The sequence below is a fragment of the Ictalurus punctatus genome, chromosome 23 (genome assembly GCF_001660625.3).
Source record: "Ictalurus punctatus breed USDA103 chromosome 23, Coco_2.0, whole genome shotgun sequence".
In the NCBI taxonomy this organism is placed as follows: Eukaryota; Metazoa; Chordata; class Actinopteri; order Siluriformes; family Ictaluridae; genus Ictalurus; species Ictalurus punctatus.
The window spans coordinates 8,252,327-8,275,000 of record NC_030438.2 but is presented as its reverse complement, the minus strand read 5'-3'; the positions used below and the strand labels follow the sequence as shown (position 1 = coordinate 8,275,000).

Sequence of the window (22,674 nt, the reverse complement as noted above, 5' to 3'; positions counted from 1 at the left end):
TGCTGCTACTACTACTACTACTATTATTACTACTTCTATTACTACTACTACTACTATTACTACTACTATTGTTATTACTACTACTATTACTACTACTACTACTATTATTATTACTATTACTACTGCTACTATTACTACTACTACTACTATTATTATTACTATTACTACTGCTACTGTTACTACTACTACTACTATTACTACTACTACTATTATTATTACTATTACTACTGCTACTATTACTACTACTACTACTATTATTATTACTATTACTACTGCTACTGTTACTACTACTACTACTATTACTACTACTACTATTATTAATACTATTACTACTGCTACTATTACTACTACTACTACTATTATTATTACTATTACTACTGCTACTGTTACTACTACTACTACTATTACTGCTACTACTATTATTATTACTACTATTATTACTGCTACTACTACTACTATTACTACTATTACCATTATTACTACTACTACTACTACTATTACTACTAGTACTACTACTACTATTATTATTACTATTACTACTGCTACTGTTACTACTACTACTATTACTGCTACTACTATTATTACTGCTATTACTACTACTATTACTACTATTACCATTATTACTACTACTACTACTACTACTATTACTACTAGTACTACTACTATTATTATTACTACTACTACTACTACTAATACTGCTACTATTACTACTATTGCTACTATTATTATTACTACTATTACTACTACTATTATTATTACTACTACTATTACTACTACTATTACTACAGCTCCACCCCTTTTTCTTGCCTCACAAATCCGTGTGACTTATGTCTGTTAAACGATAAAGGTTATGGGCGGGGCTGCTTTTCTTATGACTTAAGAATACTATTAGATATGAATTGTCTCTTGCATTTGAACGAATGGAACCGTGATGTGTCGTCCTCCTTGGTTTCGGGTCAGAGAGGGTCTGAGCGACGTGGTCTCAGTCTGCGTCCGAGCGAACTCGAGTGTGTGAAAGTGATTCAATTCGAAATCGACTCATCTGAAGTAAGTGAATCAACCATACAGTGCGTTTTGGGTTGCTGAGGTTTTTATTTATTTATTTATTTATTTATTTATTTATTTATTTATTTATTTTTGTGGATGTGATCTGATAAAATGAGACAGTGATGAGCTCCAACACGACACACAAAAAAAGCTCAAATAAATTAAAAGCTTGTTAGTTCTATAATTATCTGTTCATTTTATTTCGCACCAGCTCTTTGACGGATTATTTTTTTTTGTGTGTTTTCTGCACACTTGGGGTTACCATCGACGTATTTCTACCCAATCGACGAAAGAGATTTACAAGGAAGATTTCATTTCATTTTTGCTTTCACAAACAAACCGACGTTTCAAATTCGCTCTGTTTTGGTCTCGACAAACGTACTAATTCATGCGAGAGCGCTGTAAGAACTCGGCATGACTCAAGCGAAAACCCGTTATGTCGTCTCTTTTGTTCGTTCATTTGAATTTGTATGAGCGTTCGATGATCAGCATTACTTACTGTACTTACATTACTTACTGCTGTAAACACTACAAACTTGTCCTTTTAAAACCATGTATGGCATTTATTTTATAATACATAGATGCAATACATAGATGCAATAAAAATGAAGCAGAGAGAGAGAGTGAGAGAGAGAGAGAAAGTGAGAGATTAAGAGAGGGGCTCAGCTGTGAGCAGCATCGGGCCAGATGACAGTAAATTGAAGAAAGCACAATATGAGCAGGTTTGAAGGCTCTTGAGTGACTTGCAGAGACGGCCGAGATGTGTCGGCTCAGGAGCTCGCACGCTTCCATTCTCCTGTCACCATCAGGCTCTAATGACTGACAGGTCATCGATTTAGACTTGGACATTAGTCAAGAAATCATCACAACTGCGGCGCTGATTGCGTTCGAACCTGTTTGCAAACAGTGCAAATCAAGCCAGTCATATATTTTTTGTTAAAAAATAAAATTCTGGGTTAAACAGTTGAGCTTTAGCAGTTAATTAATGCATGTTCCATTAATAGACCACGTTTGAAATTCAGGGGGAAAAAAAAAGTTCAACTTCAGTGCTTGTGTTTCGCTAATTCCCTCCTGACAGCGCTGCCTAGGAACTCGCAGAAGATTACGGTTTTCTCTTTAATTATGGCAGCTCATTTGCATATCTTTATAAATCGTGATGTATGGTAATATGCGTTTCCATAGTATTGTGTAACTCGGGCAGTTAATGTGCCCTGAAAATGTCAGCAAATATTAGTTTTTTGTTGTTTTTTTTTTTTTCTGTCGTAGCACTGCGTTAAGGGAAAGAAATCTTTTTTTAAAAAGGATTAATTGTCTTCTTTTACATTTGATATCATAAATCAAGCAGTGCATATTTTGGATGTAGTGTAACCTCCTGAGCCGAACACAAATATTAGACATTATCCCTGGTTCTTTTGACACGTCTGGACGTACAAATGAAATTGGCGCGTAATACATTCTTAATAAACATATGAAATCCTTAAGGGTTCTTTGGTTGCCGCTTTGAGGGAACCCTTAAAGTTTCTATATAGAAACCAATTGAATGGCTTTTTAGAAGGTAAGGAACTCCAATGAATCCTTGAAGAACCCTTGAAGAACCTTCCCCCCTTAGACTGTACAGCAGGTATTAATTTGGGTAAGTATGTGGTATTAACTCCACATTACTGCTCATCATTTTCTTCATAATAACTAGAACCTGTCAGGAGTTTAAAGGAGACCTATATTAAGCCTTTTTTACAAGATGTCATACAAGTCTCAGGTGTATCCAGAAGGTGTCTGTGGCTCAAAATACCCCACGGATCGTTGGTTATACCGTGATGTAAATGGCGCTTTTTGGGTGGAAGATAAACCACGCCGTTTTCGTGTGCGTCTCTTTAAATGCAAATGAGCTGCTGCTCCCCATCCCCTTTCCAGAAAGGAATAGCTGGTGCTTTCAGATACCACGTCGACAACGTTAGCCGTGAAATCTGCTAACGAGCTTGTTCGGGAAAAGGTGATTTTTGCAAACGTTTACGAAATATAAAGTGCAATCCTTGTGTCTTCTGGATATGAAGTTGGATCACAACGAGTCGGTACTGGTCCATGCTTGAGAATCAAGTTTTTAGCGAATCCTGCATTGCATTGACCCGCGATCATACAGCAGTCTGGTGTAAAATGATTTATTTGGTATTTTATTTGGAGCACATTTTCCTTCAAAAATAAAACTTCTCCAGGGCGTCTTCAGTGGCTCTGGTGCCGGGAGAACATCGAGACTCTTATGTTCATTCTTAAAGCCAACAACAAAACACGTACGAAGCCGAGACGTTCTTCTTATCACCGTAGCTGCTCCAGCTGCCCCAGAGAACGTGGCTGACTGTGTGCGGCTCACCCAGGGGCAGAGCTATGCTAATAGGGCAGAGTCCCTGGACGGGGCTTGTTCCGATATGAAAACGGCTCATTTTGATACGGTTTATGATTTTATTGGGAATATAAAAAAGGAACGGATGGATTTTCACCATTATAGAGTGGTTGTGTACAAGCTCCGCTGACAGACGTTTATCTTTAAACACCGTTTAAAAGTGAATTTTGCATAATAGGTCCCCTTTAACGTTTAGCTCTTGGTACCTGGGTTCTTCAAAGGTTGGTTGAATAATTAAGGGTTCTCCGCCTCCTAGGCAGGTTTTAGGGTTTTGGAACCCTTTTACAGTAGAGTAGCTCATAGCTGCATGTATAATTTATGTGTAAGTACATGGGTATTAGAGGCTTTTTTTTAATGAATTATTCTACACAGTTAGTCAAAAGTTTTTTGGAATTTCTTATCTTTTATTACAGCTTAATCGTTATTATTTCTACAGAACAAACAATGAGGACTGTAAATCTGTGTGGAATTCATTACCTACTTGCTTTCAGATCCTAATGCGACTCTAAAGGAGAGCTTTGTTAAAGACGTGTGTGAGCGCTGCCGTGTGTGTGTGTGTGCGTGTGTGTGTGTCCTCTCGCAAAATATGGCGTAAACTCCCACACGACTTTAAGGCGTGTACATGTCTATAATGCGACTAAAACAGGAATACTCCACACGTCTTAATTCGATTTGTGTTTACTTCGAGTATGACTATAGCCAGATTAAGGTCATCAGAAATTGCTGTTTACATGCTAGTTTCTTAATCAGAGTATCATCATAATCGGGTTAATATCGGGATATCGTCGTCCGTGTAAACGTATTGATTGTCAGTGTGTACCGATTATAATTACTTTCATGGTGCAGAGTTTGATAACCATAAAGCATCACGTGTGTAAAAATGGCACTCGGGTACGTTTCATTAAAAAGCATGGCGAGCGAGTGAAACCAAGTCCAGCCAGAACGAAAAGGAACATCTCTTGTATCTGCTTTCATCAGTTCTGCTCCTTTTTGTACATGATGCACATCTTCGGGGTGGACTATTAGTCTCTGTCACTTTCAAAGGAAAGCAATGAATCAAACGACGACAAAAAGAACACGCTCTTAAGCTAAACAGGAAGCTTGAAATCCATCTGAAAACACAGCTCAGGTATCGACGTTACTTCAGCTCTCTGCGTCGGCTTTGATCCTTGCATTACGCTCCGTATTCACGTCCTCGTAAATGATTTTATTCCATAAAGGGACGTCGGAGTGGAAAATATCTTTAGATCAAGCGATTGCTCTGGATTGCTCTCCTCATTATGCATATCAAGTGCATCAATCTCGGGGAAGGCGCATTTCAAGTGGGAGACGCCGGAGAGGGCGTTTTGATGCCGCCGGGCCTCCGTGGCGCTTTGACCGATCACAATAGGGCTCTGAGGTAGAAAGGTTCAGTTCCATACCTGACCATGCTGGTTTAAGAAGGCCAAGTTTCATTTTCAGGAGGAGAGAAGAGCGCACGGCAGAATGTGATTTTGCACTCAAGTGCTCTCTCTGTATGGTGTTTTTTTGTTGTTCTCCGTACAGTTCATGTGACCCATCTGCTGTGCCATTGTAAGTAAATGCACCTCCAGCTCTGGAGTGGCCAGGTTTATTTTCTCCATCACTGCCAAGAAGGCCATCTTTAAAAAAAACCCAAAACAATGCCGTTAATAGAGATGGGCTCTATTCTGCCGACGACCCTTCCAGCGCAGGATAAATGGGTTTTTCCTATAGATCGCTACAGAATGAAAGGATATGTTCTCTTTTTAATTGCAGTTTCTTTTCATCTCTGCAAATGCTCCCTAACTGACTGCTAATTGATGTTGCTAGTCAAGATGACTCCCGGACAAGATCTACGACGAACGTGGAGAAAGTCAAGGCCGTTTCTAGCTTAAAAGCTGTATGAGCAGTCGCAGTCGCTTAGGGACTCCCGAGCCACCAAGGGGCTCTATAAGAATGTAGGATTGTTTTATTTATTTATTTATTTATTTATTTTCTTGAGAAAGAAGGAATTTTGGCTGGACATTGCTGAAGATTACTTTGTTGTACTGTACTGTTCCGGCCATTCTAGAGGTTATCAGGACGATTGCGTAATAATTGTGTTTGAACAGCTAATGTTCTCCCCGCACGCTTAGAATAAAGCGAATAACGACGTCTTGTAGTAAAAGCCGTGTGTAGATGTGTTTGTAGGCCAATCCGAACGGAAAATTCCCATTTATGTTGATAAATGCAAATCAGCTGTAAATTACCACGTAAGTGACTGGATTTACATTTAGCTCCGCCTACAGAGCTCACAGTGAAACGAATAAACAGTGAAAGAACGCCTTCTAAGCACAACATGCACTAATATTTTTCTGCTACGATTTATGAATGAATTCGTATCCAATGTGCGATTCAGTGCCATGATGATGTATATCTGGTGGGAAATAATTTGCATTAATCTACCTATGCTAGCATCATTTCTTTTGCTAGTTTAGGCTTTCAATGTCTGTTAGGTGACTTTTAATAATCTTGTCAACACTACATTTAAAAGAAATGAACTTGCTCGAACAAGTAGCAAAATCTTTTTATAATATCCAACAGAATTCAGAGCTCCTCGACCGCCTACAGCATGAGAACCGACCGCTCGTGGCCACAGAATCCTGCAGCTCTCCGGGGGCTGCAGTCCAGTGAAGCTATCGATCGGCATGTCAGGGCAAAGAGCGCATTTTCTAGCAGCCGCCATGCCGACGAAGCCAGCGGAGACACGAGCGTTATCTGTGGTGCAGACAGTGGCCTGGAGCAGACCTGAAAAATCCCAGAGCTAGAGCTAGCACAGAGACGGAATGCGGCACGAAGCCTCAACCTTCACCGCAGTTCTGCTGAAAACGAACAAAGCCATCTTCTAGAAATCTGCAGCTCGTGCTTCCTTGTGAAACAGGTAGCAGGTTTGTTTTCATACGCCTTGTAAAAGTTTGACATTTTTCTATTTGATATAGTTCTGAAAATTACTGAGCTGAATGCTGTTTCGCTTTTGCAAGTATCTCAACCAGAAATAACGATATAAAGAAGAAGAAAATCACCATTTGACAGATTTTATTAACATTCCACTGAAATACATCGTCCCTCCCTTTCTCTTTATAACCTGACCGGCTGATGGAGAAACTGTATTACCGATAAAATTGTAAAGAATCATGAAACGTCTCATCACTCGACTCGTCTCCATTCACGCTAATGCCGTGTGACGTTTAAAAACGTCGCCTGCTGTCGTTCGTGCAGATTGTGTAAGAGTCCGCGTTGGTGATGGTTTGATGCCGCATGTGCGTCACGGATCTTTTGCCACCGTGTTTGTTGAACCGGCTCTTTACCGGAAGAACATGCCAAATCAAGGTAACCTGACTAGCTAGAACTTTGACTAAATAGTTACGCTGGGCATCGAGTGCTTAACCTCGCTGTGGAAAACTAGCGATTTGAGGAGGACATGAACCTTTAGATGCTTTTACTTCATTCTAGTTCATATTTGGACTTCTTTCTTTTTTTTAATTCACCCTACAGTTCTTGTCTTTACTTTGCTGTCATGGTGTGAGCGTGCAGACGACTAGACGACTCCGATCTGGCTAAATACCGATTTCGACGACTTTAAAAGCGTGTATTTTTAATTGTGGGAAAAATAAATAAAATCTGAGCTCTGACTCCTAGCAAATTACACACAAAATGGGGGGGGGGGGGGGGGGGGGGGGGGGGGGGGGGGCATGAAAAAAAATCTGGACGTATTAAATCCATCAATTTTATTTAATATGATGTGTATACAATATATGTCAAATATATGACATTCATGTTCAGATACTTCCAAGCTCCATACGAACGGACGTAGGAGGCCGAGAGGGCCCGTATTATGAGTTTGGATACGGTTACAAATGGAAAATGGCGAGATTATGAGAAAACGAGTGTAAAAGTGAGAAACAGAGAGATGGAGTCAGGGCCAGGCTCATTAGCAGTCTGCAGCAAGTCACAGTTCGGCCATGGCCACGGTGGCACTGCTGATTATCCACACACAGAGCTGCAGGCTGGACATCACTGCTATAAAATGACTCTCTTAATAAGCCAAGCAGCTCGTCAACCCAGCCGAGGGGCTAATGGCGTCCTGCTGGTGGTGTGCTTTCATCACGTGTGATTGTTCTTTATCTTCCTCTTCTCCTCCTCCTCCTCCTCCTCCTCTTCTTCTTCCCTCTTCTTTTATTCCAAACTTGTGGATAAACAAGCCCTGGACCTTGTCTCCGCATCACTAGCAGCATCATTATAAAACTCCTAAAATGGGTTCTCATGCTGCCTCGACCGGCGAGCTGACCAACAGATGAAGTGTTAACTGAGCATGCGGGTTAATGGCATGTGCACCCAAAATGCTTTCACACTGAGTAAAGGAATATTTTTTTCGTTTTTTCCTCTTAACCGAATACACATTCCTCGCCGGATACGGATGAAAAGAGCGTCTGGGGAACTCGAGGCCCGGCCGATTCTGGGGTCGCGCACTCACTATTCAACCACGTCTTGTCTCTCTGAGAGGACACCAGAGATGCCACCCATTCCTAATGTCACGGGGACACGAGCTCGGCGTATTGCGAGACGATGATCATTGCCGAGCAGACGCGACGCAGCGCAGGACGAAGCAGGAATTTCCACACCAGGCTACAAGCGCAAACAAAAAGAAAAGCAAATAAGTGCTAAGAAAAGATATTTGAAATGACCATGATGGCATGATCCCTTTTTTTTTCCTTTTCTTTCTCATGTTTTTCTGCTGCATATATTCAATTCATCTAAATCCACAAATGAAACTCAGGTGAGTATCCTGCAGTGCCTGACCTTTATCTTCGTGCAAAAATAAAAACCAGATCGGACACACGGACAAATGGAAGCAAAAAAAACCAACCCATTCATCCATGGAATGTTAATGAAATGCAAAAGCAGACGATTCCTCGCAACATTACGCCGAAGAGCAATAAACAAAATTGTCTATACATAAAGACACCCCGTAATTACGGCATAATTTGGAGCCTCCTCCAGTCCGTGGAAATGTTTTGAGTGATGATAATGCGCCGCTCTGGACCTGACTTTCCTACACCGACAGTTCCACGCCGCATAAATCAACGCTGTGTTCTGTTTATTTGCAATTACGCATGCGATTATGGCCTGTCATCACCGTCGCTCCTTATCGAGGCCCAAACCCTGCCGCCTCTTCGCTAAACGCCACTAAAACGCTAACACGAGACAGCGGATTCCTTATTAAATTCATCTTTTTTCCATTTTCCAGAGTGCTTTTTGATGATTTGCAGTAGGAAGAAGAGTCAAACTCGTGTGTGTCTGTAATTAGCCGGAGTAATTAAGTTTAATTCGTACTTCCCATTAAAAAGGCAGCGGAGTTGTTGGGTTTAATTAACGCGCCTCTCCGGTTTTAATCCTTCTTGGTAACACAGACATGTTTGTGGCCGTGTCGAGCCAAACAGCACATGACAACAGTACCCAAAGGCAAGGAGGAATGGCCGAGGTCGCGCCTCATCTCCACTGCAGCATTAATTATTTTGCACACAGTGTTTAATAACCTCTCCAGTGCCCCCAAAAGGCTTCCAAAACCCTCTCTCACTCACCGTATCCACTTCTTCATTTAAAAAAAAAAAAACAACGTAATTTAAACGCATCGGTTCGAACGACGCGAGCTCGGGATCTGCGGATGGCGGACGAAACGGACGCCCTTTTTGTTTTTAATGTGCGTTAAAAACAGAAATGACCGCCCTCTACAATGCGAGTAAATCACTCGCTAGGCGACTTAAAAAATGTCTTTAATCAGCTAATGGCTAGTAAATTGTCAGATTTTACTCAACTGTGTTTCGAGTTAGATGCAAAGATGTCGTTTCAGTCCGCTTCACACACCGTCTCCTAGCTGCGAGGACCTGGACCTGGACCTGGAACAGACACTGCTGCTGAAGCAACCCTACAGAGAGGAGATGCAACGCATTCTTCATCTTGTTCAGATTCTTCTTCTTCCAGCTGCGAAAGAGCCTTCAGTGCCCGAAATTCATTTAGTCTCTAGTTAGGTTTTTTTTTCTTCCCATTTTGGTTAATTTAGTTTAGTATACTTTTTTTTTCTTCTTTCAATTTTAGTTTTTATTAGCGGTAATAATTTTGATTTAAAGTTGTGATATTATTGATAAATCAAATTTACTGGAAGTGGCTGCACTTCCTGACAGCATTTGACTCTTTTGTTATTTTCCTGCCATGTGCAAATAAGTATAAATAACACAAATCTATCCACGCAAGCTAATTCGCTCATTAGCCCGCTATGCAAGAGCTGAAAGTAAATGGATTTGTTATTGAGCGGGATGATGGTGTAAAGGGAGGTTAAGTGTTTCGGGCGGGTGAGTGTTAGTCTCTCGGAGCTGTGTGTAAAGCTGAGCATCGACTGAGGCGACTCCCGGAGGACCTGGGGTCAGCTGTAAGCACTCGTATACAGCTTCCTGCTTTAAACCAATAACAGTCACTGTTAAGAAACGGTGAGGGAACCTTTAATTACAACTCGACTCGGGTCGTGTTTAAACTCCGGCGTTTTTTAGCGGAGAAAACCGGCCGCACCGCACCACGCCGAAGATACTCGATGAATAGATCGATATAGATTTAGAGTGAAACGAGCAAAGCTTCAGCTCTCATCATGGAAAACACAACCGATATCTTTACATTGATCGACTCTAAAAGGTCAAGCGCTGCCCGGCTCGCGTAATCCAGTTACCCACACGCTCCCCGTGCTGTTCAGAGGCATTTCGAGAAGCACTAAGTCGAGCTTGCTTACGCGAGGACCCGTGCAGAATTTCCAAAGTCCCTCTCATCCTCTCGCCTCGCTTTGAACCCGTCCGTCTTGGTCCTCTCTCTGAGGCTTCTCGCTCTTCCTGCTCGCCGACTACAAAGGCCGAATTTTGATGTGGCTGCACAGCTGGAACACTGCAATCTGAACGTCACAGCTGGATGAGAGCGAGGCTATTGGCCATCCCAGCGTCCCTTCTTAAGTTTACAGTACGGCGTGGCTCAGAACACGTTCACGTTCACAAGGTGTCAGTGTGTACAGACACGTCCGAGATCCTCAAAAGCAATAAAGGTGACTGTAAATGAGAAAAGAACGGAAACGACACTCAAACAGTCCAAAACAGGACGATGTTGCTGATTGGCTGTAAGATTGCTGTGGTCTTGCGAGTCGTTTGTTCTCTTAGTACACTCGTTAAATAAATCAGCCATGTTATCTGATGTTCTTATCTTTCCTGAGCTCGTTCCCCTGAACGTGCCATTTTTAAACCAATATTAATTACCCAAACTGCTAATGAAATTAATCTAGAACCATCTACGTATGTTAAGCCTACTTAAGAATGCAGGGTCTATGAATATGCGTGAATATACAAATAAATTCCTCATTCATCCTGCCCTCCCAAATAGCTAGCTCTATACTATATTATACTAACTGCTATTAAACGTTCGCATTTCTCTCAATTTCAGTATCTGACTCATTTTCGCTTTTGCGTCACTTATTTTTTAAATAAAGGGGAGGAGCCCTGGAAAAGCACAACCTTGGCTAGCCAAAGAGCTTAGCACACAGGTTCTAGGATGTCATACCAGAATCGTGTGCGTATCAGACCCCCCTCCAAGAAAAAGCCTTCACATTTTTATGGTTACAGTTTGTGCGTCGCACGAGCCGTTTTTTTCCTCTCTCTAAGTTCTGTTTCATTTAATTCTTGCTGCAAAAGTCCACCTCTCTGTTATCTGAACTCTTATCACACTCTCAGAGCCGAACTCTACAAACTGAAAGAGGAAACTCCGTGGCCCTAGATGACCCTCCCACAGGAAGTGAAACGCAGGAGAGGAATTTTAGCTGGTCAGTGAAAGCCGTCTCATCCCCTCAGACAGTGGCGGGTTAGATGCGTAACACGACGTTTTAGGAATCTGATCGTGTACGGGAGTCTCACACTGAAAGGCCAAATTCTTTTACATTTCAGAACGCTTTGAGCGAGCACATTAAATAATAAGCGGCTTCTCGGACGGGCTTCAGCGCCGAGTGACTCGGACACACACTGTTTTTAAAGCCTTGTACACACACTCTGGGTCGGGTCAGAGGCCGGGCCTGTAAGCAAGACTGTATCGATTCTCCGTTATTCCAGCAGGGCAGGAATAGCATTAGCCTGGTTCTGCTCGAACACACACACACACACACACACACACACACACACACACACACACACACACACACACACACACACACACACAGCCTCCTTTTCAGAGGAAGTCCTAGTGAGGCACTAACAGCCAAGTATGATCCACGGCTCACCTTTTGTTCATCAGGTCATTTTCACGACCGCAGAATTGAGAATCTGCTCCAGTTTTGGAGAAAGAAATGACCAAGAAATGATCACGATTATATTTTTTATTTATTTAATTTTTTTCAAAACCAGAATAGTTTACTTACACAAATGAAGAAACGGAGAGATTTGTCTCGGCTGATTTTACAATAGAAGCCTGTATAAATCTTTGAATCAGAATAAATAAGTGTTTAAATTCAAATGAGTCCAATTAATCAAGCAGGAATTATTTTAGGGGTTTAAATAATAACTATACTCGCACTTCGACTCGAAACAAAGCCAGCTACCAGATGGAGGTGGAAGGAATTTAACTGTATTTTGTTAATCGACTTAAATATCATTTTATAGGTTTACATAATTACATTTCTATTTAAAAAGAAAAATATATAAAAATCTTTATTTCTCACATTTTCATTCAGGCTTTGTGGTTTTTTTGTTTTTTTTTTAACTCCAGAAATTATGAATTTGAATCATTTTTTACTAAAATTAGTACATTTAAGTACTAATCTGACTCAGTACAGTTTTAGAAATATTTAGAACACTTGAGAGAAGAGAGGAGAAACCCTTAAGTATCCAAAGAACCCGTGAAGGACCCTTTATTTTTTCCCCTAACTTAAAATACCTAATTTAGCTATCTTGGTAGCTGGTACACCCGTATTTTATTAAAGGTTCCGTACGGGTTCTTTAAAGGGTTCATTGGATAATGAAAGGCTTTTAGGTTCCACAAAGGAAACCTTGGAAACCTTTCTGACAGAGAAAGACTGTTTAAGGGTTCCAGAGATCCAACTGAAGAACCCTTCGGGCTTCAAACGTATTTCAAGACAGTCCTTTTGCTTACCAAATTATGATTTTGAGAGAATACCCTAAATTTCCACTTAAGTGTAATGTTCGTTTTCGTTCCTCAGAGTGAGCTTGTGATCTAGCGAGAGAAAGTCATTGAAATCCAATCTCTAACGTTAACCAGTTAGCTATGTCTGGCTACCGTCTGGCATCTTTCGGAAGCGACATGAGAGCCGGAGACATGCGAAATTGTTTTTATATCATCACCGCATGCATGTGCCACTTTTCAGGCCGAGCAGAATCCAGGATTAAACCACAACATGACCTCAGTCAGTCAGACGCGAGCCACAAACTCAGAGCGATCAAAAAAGCCCGTGAGACTCGAACACACAGAGGACGGTTCGGTTTTTCTCTACACGCCACCGTGTCAGAGCCGTGCTGCTTAATCACACGTTTCCACAATAACCATGCAGTTTTCTGTCTTTGGCTTTCTGAGTTGTTTTTTTTTCCTTTTTATAACCAGGCGAGTGTGGTGGAAAACGTTCCCAAACAAGAACTCGGCGTTTTCCCAAAATCTGGAGGAATACCGTCGCGCCACATGCCTCTCCACACTACTCCGCTTCCTGGGGGTCCTAAAGGAATCCTGTCTGAAAATGCTTGTGCTTTCCCCAAAGAGGCAAACTAATAAAACCTTTAGGGTTCTAGATTCAACCATTAAAAAAAAACAAAACTCCAGCCCTATTTGGACTGGATTAGTTTTACACGAGAATTTGTTGTATGTTGTATGAACGTGAGTTTTGGAAACTAGCCAGCGAGTTAGCTGCTCGATTTTTATTTTATTTATTTTTGTAATGTTTGCCATAACAACCACCATTTTGTTCATCATTGGCTAAACATTTCTAGGTATCACGTCCTCATCTAATTGTTTTGAATACGACCGGTTCAACATGTTTACTGACATGACAACCCATGCTCGGACGTAGCCCCGCCCCTAAATCATTTTAATTCAATACCATACTGAGAGATTTTCTGGATTAAATGGAAACCGAATTGGTCTGTAATACCAACGTAGAAGGGGGGGGGGGGGGGGGGTGAAGTTCAGGGGGTCTTTAAATAAATTTTCCACACTGAGACCAACTATCTACAAAAGTAAAATCGAAAAGTGTGGAAAGAGAAATGAAAAGTCTTTAGCAGAGGTTTAAATGAACTTATTAATTCAAATCAAACTCTATACACTTGATTATAGTTATATAATTATTAGCTAGAATGAAGTGATGATGATGATGATGATGATGAAAGGCACTACATTACAGTTTCTTTTTTTGCATGCGTGTGTGTGTGTGTGTGATCTTCCTTCTCTTTGATGTTGTAAGCTTTTTTTTTCAGATAATGTACAGAGGATAAAAATACGACAGCGTGTAATCTGGCACTTATCCCACGAGAGCAGAATTCCAACGTGTGACACATGTCAAGAGGAGAGACACACGTAGAGAGGGGAAAGAAAAATCTTAAATCTTGAAAGAAATGCGATGCTTCTTTCTAACTGAGCTCAGTGCACCGACTCATCACTTATCACTTAAAAAGAAAAGAAAAGCTGGAGGTTTTAAACGCGGAGTGAAATTCAGGGTTTTCATTAAAAATGATAAATACTGCGTGCGGGAGATGGGGAGACGGGTCGGAGATGGTGATTAGAGAACCGTGATGAGCTGTCGTTTACCTAAGGCTTTCACCTATTTTTATTTATTTATTTATTTTACTTTTTGAACAACTTAAACGATGTTCTCTGTGACAAATTCTTTAATATATGTGTATTAGAAACATGTGCTTAATGCACGAGTCTGAAATCAAGCCACTAATCCAGCTGACTTTTCGAGTGCTTGCAGTATACATTTGTCCAAATGTATAAAATGTGTGTGTACAGGATCTGTGGGAAAAAAGTGAGAGAGAGAGAAAGCGGTCGAGAGAGGGAGAGTGTGTTAATGATATATCTTCCTACATTGGGCCTGTGATTCCAATTTGGAGGCTGTCAGTGGAGGGTGATGGAGTGTCGGAGCTCGAGGCTTGATATGTGTGGAAAGGGCAGCATCTATAGAGCTCAGCAGTGCCTTTTATTACACACTCACACACACACACACACACACACACACACACACACACGAAATGTCATGAACATACACTGAGGCCCACACACGCTGTCATGGCCCACACACACACGCACGCACGCACGTCAGGCCTTTCACATGCTACACACACGTCCATTCGGAGAAAAGCAGCAGCCAAAGTGAACACAAAATAAACCATGCTTTGAGAACGCCAGTTAATTGAAATGTGGAAAAGGTGGCAATATTTTTGCTACGTGACGTCATTGGGTGCCCCAGGCTGGGCGTGGTCCGAGGCGTGTTTATAATTCGAGATGAGCAATATGAATATAATTATCGCTATCGTGATAAATTGTCACTGTGTACTGGGGTTATACTGTGGGGGGGGCTACATATGAGCATTTCTGTTGTGAAACACACCGAGCCAATCTCATCCAGTATGCAAATAATTCGATGAGGATATGATGCCTGCAAATTTTTAGCCGCGTGACCTGCATGCTAAGCTAGGGGGGATGTTACGGAAAAACGGTATGAATTTCGAGGCTAGTTTGCTAGCAGTTAGCTAGCCGGCTAGCTATTCGGGTTGTCTGAACATTTCAATGTTCCAAAATTGACGTGCTTTCTAACCGGGTAAATTTATGAACTTTGGAAGTGTGAGCCAATAGAAAACTAGGGCAGAGCTTTGACAACATATTTTTGGAGAAGAACGCAGAAGGTAGGAACCGCTAATTATCGTATTTTGCTCCACCCTGACGAAGATGCTCGCGAGACGGACATCACGTGTGCTCGCTGTTTAATAAAGGAGGCCCGGACGAAGCAAATTCGGCAAAACGTTTTCAACGATAATGTGACATAGTGACAGACGGAGCACGCCGTCCCTGCTGTCCGTATGGATGAGGGCGTGTCCGGGGAACGGCGGTGCTGACATGCAACGCCATGGAGTTTACTGATTTAATGATTCTCGTGGTGCGGGTTAATTGCAGCACATGCTCGAGGAGCTTCATTATGGAGGCAGATGAAAGGAGAAGACCTGGGCCTTGTGCGACACCTCCTCGTTCTCCTCCTAGTCCTCCTCGTCCTCCTCCTCCTCCTCCTCATCCTTGTGTGGCTGCTTGAGATGTTAATACAGCGGTGTTTGTTGTCTCTCTCTCTCTCTCTCTCTCTCTCTCACACACACACACACACACACACACACACACACACACACACACACACACACACACACTAAAATGGCTAACAAGTGGTGAAAGTTGAGCTAAGCTATCTCCCCCCCACCATTAATATGCAATCAAAGATTTGATAATCATCTCTGGTCACATTTTATTCTTCATATCTTTCTATGCGTTTTATTTATTTCCATATTAACATGACTGACTTTCTGTGTGTGTGTGTGTGTGTGTGTGTGTGTGTGTGTGTGTGTGTGTGTGAGCGCTCGTCAGTACAAATCGTATATTTATAAATAGGGTTGGCTGCTTTGACAAAATAATATCGATATTGTGATGGAATTAAATTGCAGCACACATTAATGAGAGATTGCGGGTCTCGCAGTGGCTTTTAATAACGTTTTCATATCTTCATAACAATTTAAAAACTGGAGAAGCAGTTGAACGGATCGAGTTTTCTGCTTTTTTTTTTGTAAAATTGTAAAATGCTACTTTTTTTGGTAGATATTAATGAAAAGTATCGTTAAAATAAAGTTTCAAGAATTGTATTTAAATGCAACAAATATTCGATAACGTACGATAAAACATCCGTCGTCATGTCTTCGAATATCACAATTACGATATTTTCAGATTCGCAGCGATAATATAAGCTTTGAAACGAAGATAACAGACCTTCTTAGGGTATATCATTTTGTGTTTTAATTATTAATTATTAACTATATAACTTTAATTATTAGTTTTATGGAGTAATCAGGACATTTACAACTTTACCAGTTTATGAGTTTATATTTTGGAGGCGGGGCCTAAGGGGCAGGATCATCATGTGGTCATGTCGTGTCCGTAATTTTCTTCCGAATTGCGTCTGCGGAGACTAACCTGACGCCTTGACGTCTTTTCAAATAGAAATTGAAAGCTACGCGTTTTTATTCCACACAGGAGGCCGGACGGAGCGAGCTAAAAAATTTTACGAAATGTTATTTATTTATTTATTTATTTATCTTCCATTCAGACTTCCTTGAATTCCAGCGTCATCTACATTTTCTACAGGAAACCTTCTGCCTCCTTCAGTACAAAATCTAGCATGTTTACGACTAGACTCTGCGTCTCTTCCACGTTCACACCAGACGAACATGATGCAGTTTTCCTAAGAAGTTCAACCGCAAAATCCAAAAAGAAAACGTAACCCCGTATTCCTAAACGTTTCTGAAACGAAAGAAAACGAGCAGCATTTTCGCAGAGACCTGTCAAAACCTCTCTCTCCGTAACAGACGCTCCTCGTTTAGCAATTAGTTCGGTGAAGTTTTTAGGCGGTGATGGGGAGGAGGAAAGGAAAGGAGAGGAGAGATGAATGAGAGAGAGAGATCTAGAGAGGAGGGTTGAAGCTCGTCTCTCTGGCTGTTGGGCCTCAGCAGTGCCCCGAGGCAGTGGAGACAATAACTGACACATTTCCTAAGCGGGCATAGTGATGCCCCGTCTCCTGCTCCACAGCCTGGGCTCGGACCTGATCCCCTAGAGCTCAACACACTCCCTTTTATCCCATATCCATCAGAGAGAGCTGACAGCCTGGCCCAGAGGGGCCTGCAGACACTCACTCACACACACACACACACACACACACACACACACAACCCAAACACCATCATCGAGTCGTGCTAGGTGTGCTGACATCTTTATGATAAACACAATATGCAGAAAACTGCATATTAAAGAATACAAATGATGATTATGTCCACAGGGCACTGGGACAACACTAACCGATATGATGGATGGGTGCGCAGGAAGGTTTTATGGGTTGTGCGGGGGGGGGCAGAAACAAAAGGAGATGAAATTGCAAAGCAGGGAAAGGGGAGGAAATCACTTTCGGGTTATGAAAATCATTCGCCGCTCGGCAGAGAGATAAGAGGAAGAGGAGGAAATAAGAATGGAAATAGCATTGCCTGGAATTATTTAATTGAAAAAAAAAAGTGGTGTGATAAATTCCCGCGAATCAACCATTTATCAAAAAGGGGGAAAAATACGAAACGCTACCCAGAAAAGCAGGTTTTGGGGCGCGTTTTCTTGGGATCGTCAGATCCTACACTGGCGTTCTGTTGAATTTCCGGATTCTGATTGGTCAGAAGGCGTTAACGAATCTTCTCTGACAAATCACAGGTTTATATTAATGCACTCATTCTAATAGGCTATGTTATCGTTTCTATAGCAACAGCTCGTTCACAGGGAATTAATAGGGAATTAATACTTATCATTTTATTGTTTGTTTTGTTGTTGTAAAAGTCTAAAATAAAAGAGCGGCCAGATTTCAGGTGGTGATGCGTGTTTTGACGTCACACACAAACGTCATGTTTTATTATAGACTTGTGTAACGTCACTTTGTTTTGCTGATCTAGACGGAGATGTACAGTTAACGTTTACGGAAAGAGTCTCCCAATGTCAAAGGTGAAGATTTCAGTTTTCTGATATGTTCAGGATGGCGGATTTTGTACTTTTGTGGGGTTACTTTTTGGTAACATGACGAGCTGCGTTTATAAAAATAAATAAATAAATTTTAAAAATCTCATTAAGGTTAATAGAAAAATGACGCTGGTCAAGGGGGATCGAATGTTTATAGCTGCTATAATGTAAGTGATAAGAAATAACAAACCCTAAGAGACAAAAAGTGTGGGTTTTTAAAATTATAACAAAAAAATTGTAATTGTTGGTAAATTACGCTGGTATAAGAGGAATAAAACACTTTGTGTTTCTTACTTCACAGCCGCTGCTACTGTATCCCGGGGTTCGGGGGGGGAGTAATGGGGGGGACGACCGTAAGAGCATTAACAAGGACAATTTAGTAACCGAGCCATAAATTGTACTCATGCAGGTCTCTCTTATTGCCAGGCTTTAACAGTGTGAATGAGTGAGTGAGTGAGAGAGGGAGGACACCGAGGCGCATGCACAGGCCTTATTTAACCCTCACCCCCCCACCCCCATACATTAATGATCTTAATGATGAGAAAGGTGAACATCCTCGCAAAGTCAGGCCACCCTAATGCACCTCCGAGGCTCGGCCGCCGCACTTTATGATGATGTTCTGTGCAATTAATCAAAGTGGCATTTATTGCTTATGCCAGACATATTAAATTGTTCCCTTGTCCTTTGGACTCAGGGGCTGCCGGAGCGCCATTACGAGCTCGACAATTGCTAAAGCTCATTTCCTGTTTTTGCTACAGGTCACAAATAATCTTTAAGAAATAAAAGAAGGTGCGTGCATTCTTTTTTTTTTCTTCTCCCCCCCCCGTCCCTCTCTGATTATAGCGTAAAAGTATATCGGATGCAGGACTGAATCGTTGGAATCCAAGGAATCATTTTTTTTGATACGATACATATACATATTCACACGCAAATGCGGACATGAGAGGGGAAAAAAAGAAGAAAACAACTGTAACGTATAACATTTGTTCCATGTGTGATGGAAAAAAGGGCTTTTCTTTTTCTTCTTCTCCTCCTCCTTTTTTATTTATTTTTTCCTCGGAGGCTCTGACGCTGCCGATTGTCTTTTTCACAGCCACAAAACAGCTCATTACGGGAGAAATCATGCTCCAGCGTGGCGTGTGGTAAAACAAGCCATTAGCACACAAACAACGAGATAATATATAATCACGCTCGTAAACGTGGGCAGCTGGGTTAAGCACAAAGGCTTTGGTGAGATGTGATGACAGCAGCGCCTCCTCTGCTCTTCTAATGCTGTACCTTCAGATCCAAAGTGTGTTTCTTTTCTTCTTCAAGATACTTCATGTAAGGAATACAGGGAAAAATCTTTACGTAGGGAAAATAATCAACGTTACTGTTACCACCTCGAAGTAGCGTCCTAATAATGGCATGTATGAAGTGTTTTATTCCTCTTGTACCACACCATTAAGCCAACGATCACGCAAAACAATTCGTTCCTGTTTCTTTTTTTACTTGTCTTATAGCAGCTATAAACGCTCGTTCCCTCATCAGCCTCTTTTTTTTCCTCCACAAAGAAGCACTACTGTCAGAGCCGCTGTTCTACAAAATTTAATCAACACCAGGCCCAATCCAGAATTCAGCCAGTGTTGTATAAGTACAGCAAGGTGATAACTACGGCGTTCTTAAAGCTGCAGTGTGTAACATCAGGGCGGTGTCATTTCAGACACGGTGTATCATTTTTATTAAATCGACACCACAACTTGAATTCTTCTTAAATGCTTTCTTTTGCTTTAGCATGCAGAAATGTTCTCCTGCGAGTCGATCACATTAACACTCTAACGAATTCCTAAATCTCTAAAAGTGACACACACGCTTTAAACTTAATTCAAATAAGGAACAATATAAACAAAAGTATTATTGATTTATGTAGCATAACTGTTTTTAACATGTTTTCTTGAACTCGATGCTCAATAATGACCTCGATAGTACATTTTGTAGGCAACGTATGCTCCACGAAAAAGAATCGTCCATCCTCGCCTTTTCTTAATGTTTTTTTTTTTTAATGTCATTTTTAAATCGCAGCCTTTAACGAAGTGTGGCTGAATCCCAAACAGCTCCAGATTCACTATATTTGCTCACTACACAGTGCACTATATGGGCCCTGTAGGACCCCATTTGAGCCATAAAACTGCATATATTTTTAGGATGCGCGCTTTCTCTTTAGTTTGCGAATTACGAATATTTAATTTTTTTATTGAACAAGTACAAAGAGATTCAGTGATTCTGATTTCAGCAGATATAAAAACAAACGAGTTTGCTTGTTTTTGTGTTAAAGTCTCCAATCATGAAATCCCGGAGGGACTGTCTGATTAACCCCAAATAAAGATCAGCTGTTTTCTGTAGGATTTTCTTGACATCATCTTGGCTTTTGTCTGCATTCGAAGCCCTGGTCCACAAAGAGCTCACAAAGCATGTACAGGATCTCCAATGTTGAAAGATATCGATCAGGAGACGGGGACAAAGGCATTTCCAAAAACTTTTTTAGAAGTACCACGGAACAGCATGAAGGCCGTCATCAACAAGTGGAGAAAATGGGGCAAACCAGTGACATTACCAAGAACTGACAAAAGGACAAGAAGGATACTCATCAGCGAAGCTACCAAGAGATCTACAGCAACATTAGAGGAGCTGCAAGAACATCTGGCAAGTGCTAATCACTCCCTGCCAATCTCTCCTGATCTTCACACATCTGGGCTAGGGGGTAGGAAGGCTAGACAGAAGCTCTTTCTCACAAATCACCTCAAACCATGTGACAAAATGTGATCTAAAATGTCCCTTTAGAGCAAAAATAAGGCAGTTTATCTTCTAAAATACACCATACCCATGGTGAAGCATGGTGGTGGCAGCATCATGCCATAGTTCTGCTTCTCTTCAGCTATGACTGTGGCTCTAGTCCAGATAGAGGGAATCATGGATATCTCCAAAATACCAATCTGTTGTAGCACAAAACCTGCAGGCCTCAGACGGATGAAGATGAAGAAACATGTCACCTTCCAGCATAATAACCACTCGAAGCACACGTTCAGGTTCAGACAGTGTCAGACCTGCAGACGTTCATCCTATCAGCATTAAATACGGATCAGAAGCATATGGATAATAAAAAATGACTATAGAGGTGGATGCACACCAGCGAGTATTTAAAATTTGTATTCCCCCTTCCTGCTACTCCATGAGTAGTTGGACTTCTATGATCTAACTTGCAGCTGCAGGCTTTTGTCGCGGGGGGAGACAATTATTTCAGCGGGACAGTCGGTTAGTTAGTCCAGCCATCAGGGTGGCATCTGCTGTCCTGCTGTGCTGCCGATTGTGTCTGATGATGAATGTCGCAATCAGGACCATCAAAATGGGGGACCCCCTGCTGTTTTTAATTGCCAGAGCTGAGCACTGGCCCATTTGTTATTACGCCGAGGTTATTACCTCACACCGAGTGTATTAACAGGTGAAGATAATTGATGAGAAGTAACCCCCCACCCCTCCCGCACCCCTGCCCAGCGCTCTTTCAAAGGGACCCGGTGTAATTATGACATAATAAATGTACAGGACGGCAGCAGTGGGGGGCAGCATTAGACAAGTAAAAAAAAGGACCCAGCATCAAGCCTTACCGAGAAGTGCAGCAGTGCTGAGAATAATACTCGCTTATCGGGTATCTGATAGGGGCTGCGTAATTAGAACTACAATGCGTGTAATTAAAAAAAGAATGCATTTTTCTCTCTCGCGCTCTCTTTTAGGAGAAATGTATGCCTACTGTTCCCACAATTCATTGATTTGCCTTTGTTTTTTTTTTCTTTTCCCTCGGTTGCTTTAATTAAGATCCCAAAGAACCAGAAGAGGTCAGGGATATTTCTGACGTGTGCGTTCTCCTATCAAGGAAATGAAAATCTGGGTGGTCTGCAGCACACGAGGAAGGGATTTGAATCTCTCCGTGGAAACGCCGCCGGGATGTCTGCTTCGCCTCACCCGACCATCAAAACAGACCAAAATAAAACTGGACTGACCAGATTCTGAGGGGGCGAGCACGAAGGCGTTGAGAGAGCAGGCTGTCGGCCCACGACTGGCGAGAGATATATTTATATATTTATATTTATATATACATATATATGAAGCGTCAGCAGCTTAAGAAAACAAACGTGATTTTTTCCAAATTATTTAGCAAGCGTAGATAATAATTACCAGCGGTGAGACGTGTGGTGCTGGAAGAGACCCAGGCACAACAGAATTCATGGGAGGATGTGGCCGTCGCCGCCTCCGCACCAAAATCCTGTAATTACTAAAGCTCAATTCTCTTCTTCTGCTTCCACCTTTTTATTTTACAGCCATCTCTGGCGAGAGCC

General features: G+C 41.6%; 1 long non-coding RNA gene across 1 annotated transcript in view; it reads left to right on the top strand.

The window, feature by feature from the left end:
* Positions 1–22,290, top strand: part of LOC108256608 (uncharacterized) — a 36,883-nt gene extending 14,593 nt beyond the window's left edge. The window contains exons 2-3 of the long non-coding RNA XR_001810331.3: positions 6,026–6,362; positions 22,154–22,290. This is a non-coding gene — a long non-coding RNA (uncharacterized LOC108256608). The remainder of the gene's footprint in view (positions 1–6,025; positions 6,363–22,153) is intronic.
* Positions 22,291–22,674: the final 384 nt, after the last annotated feature.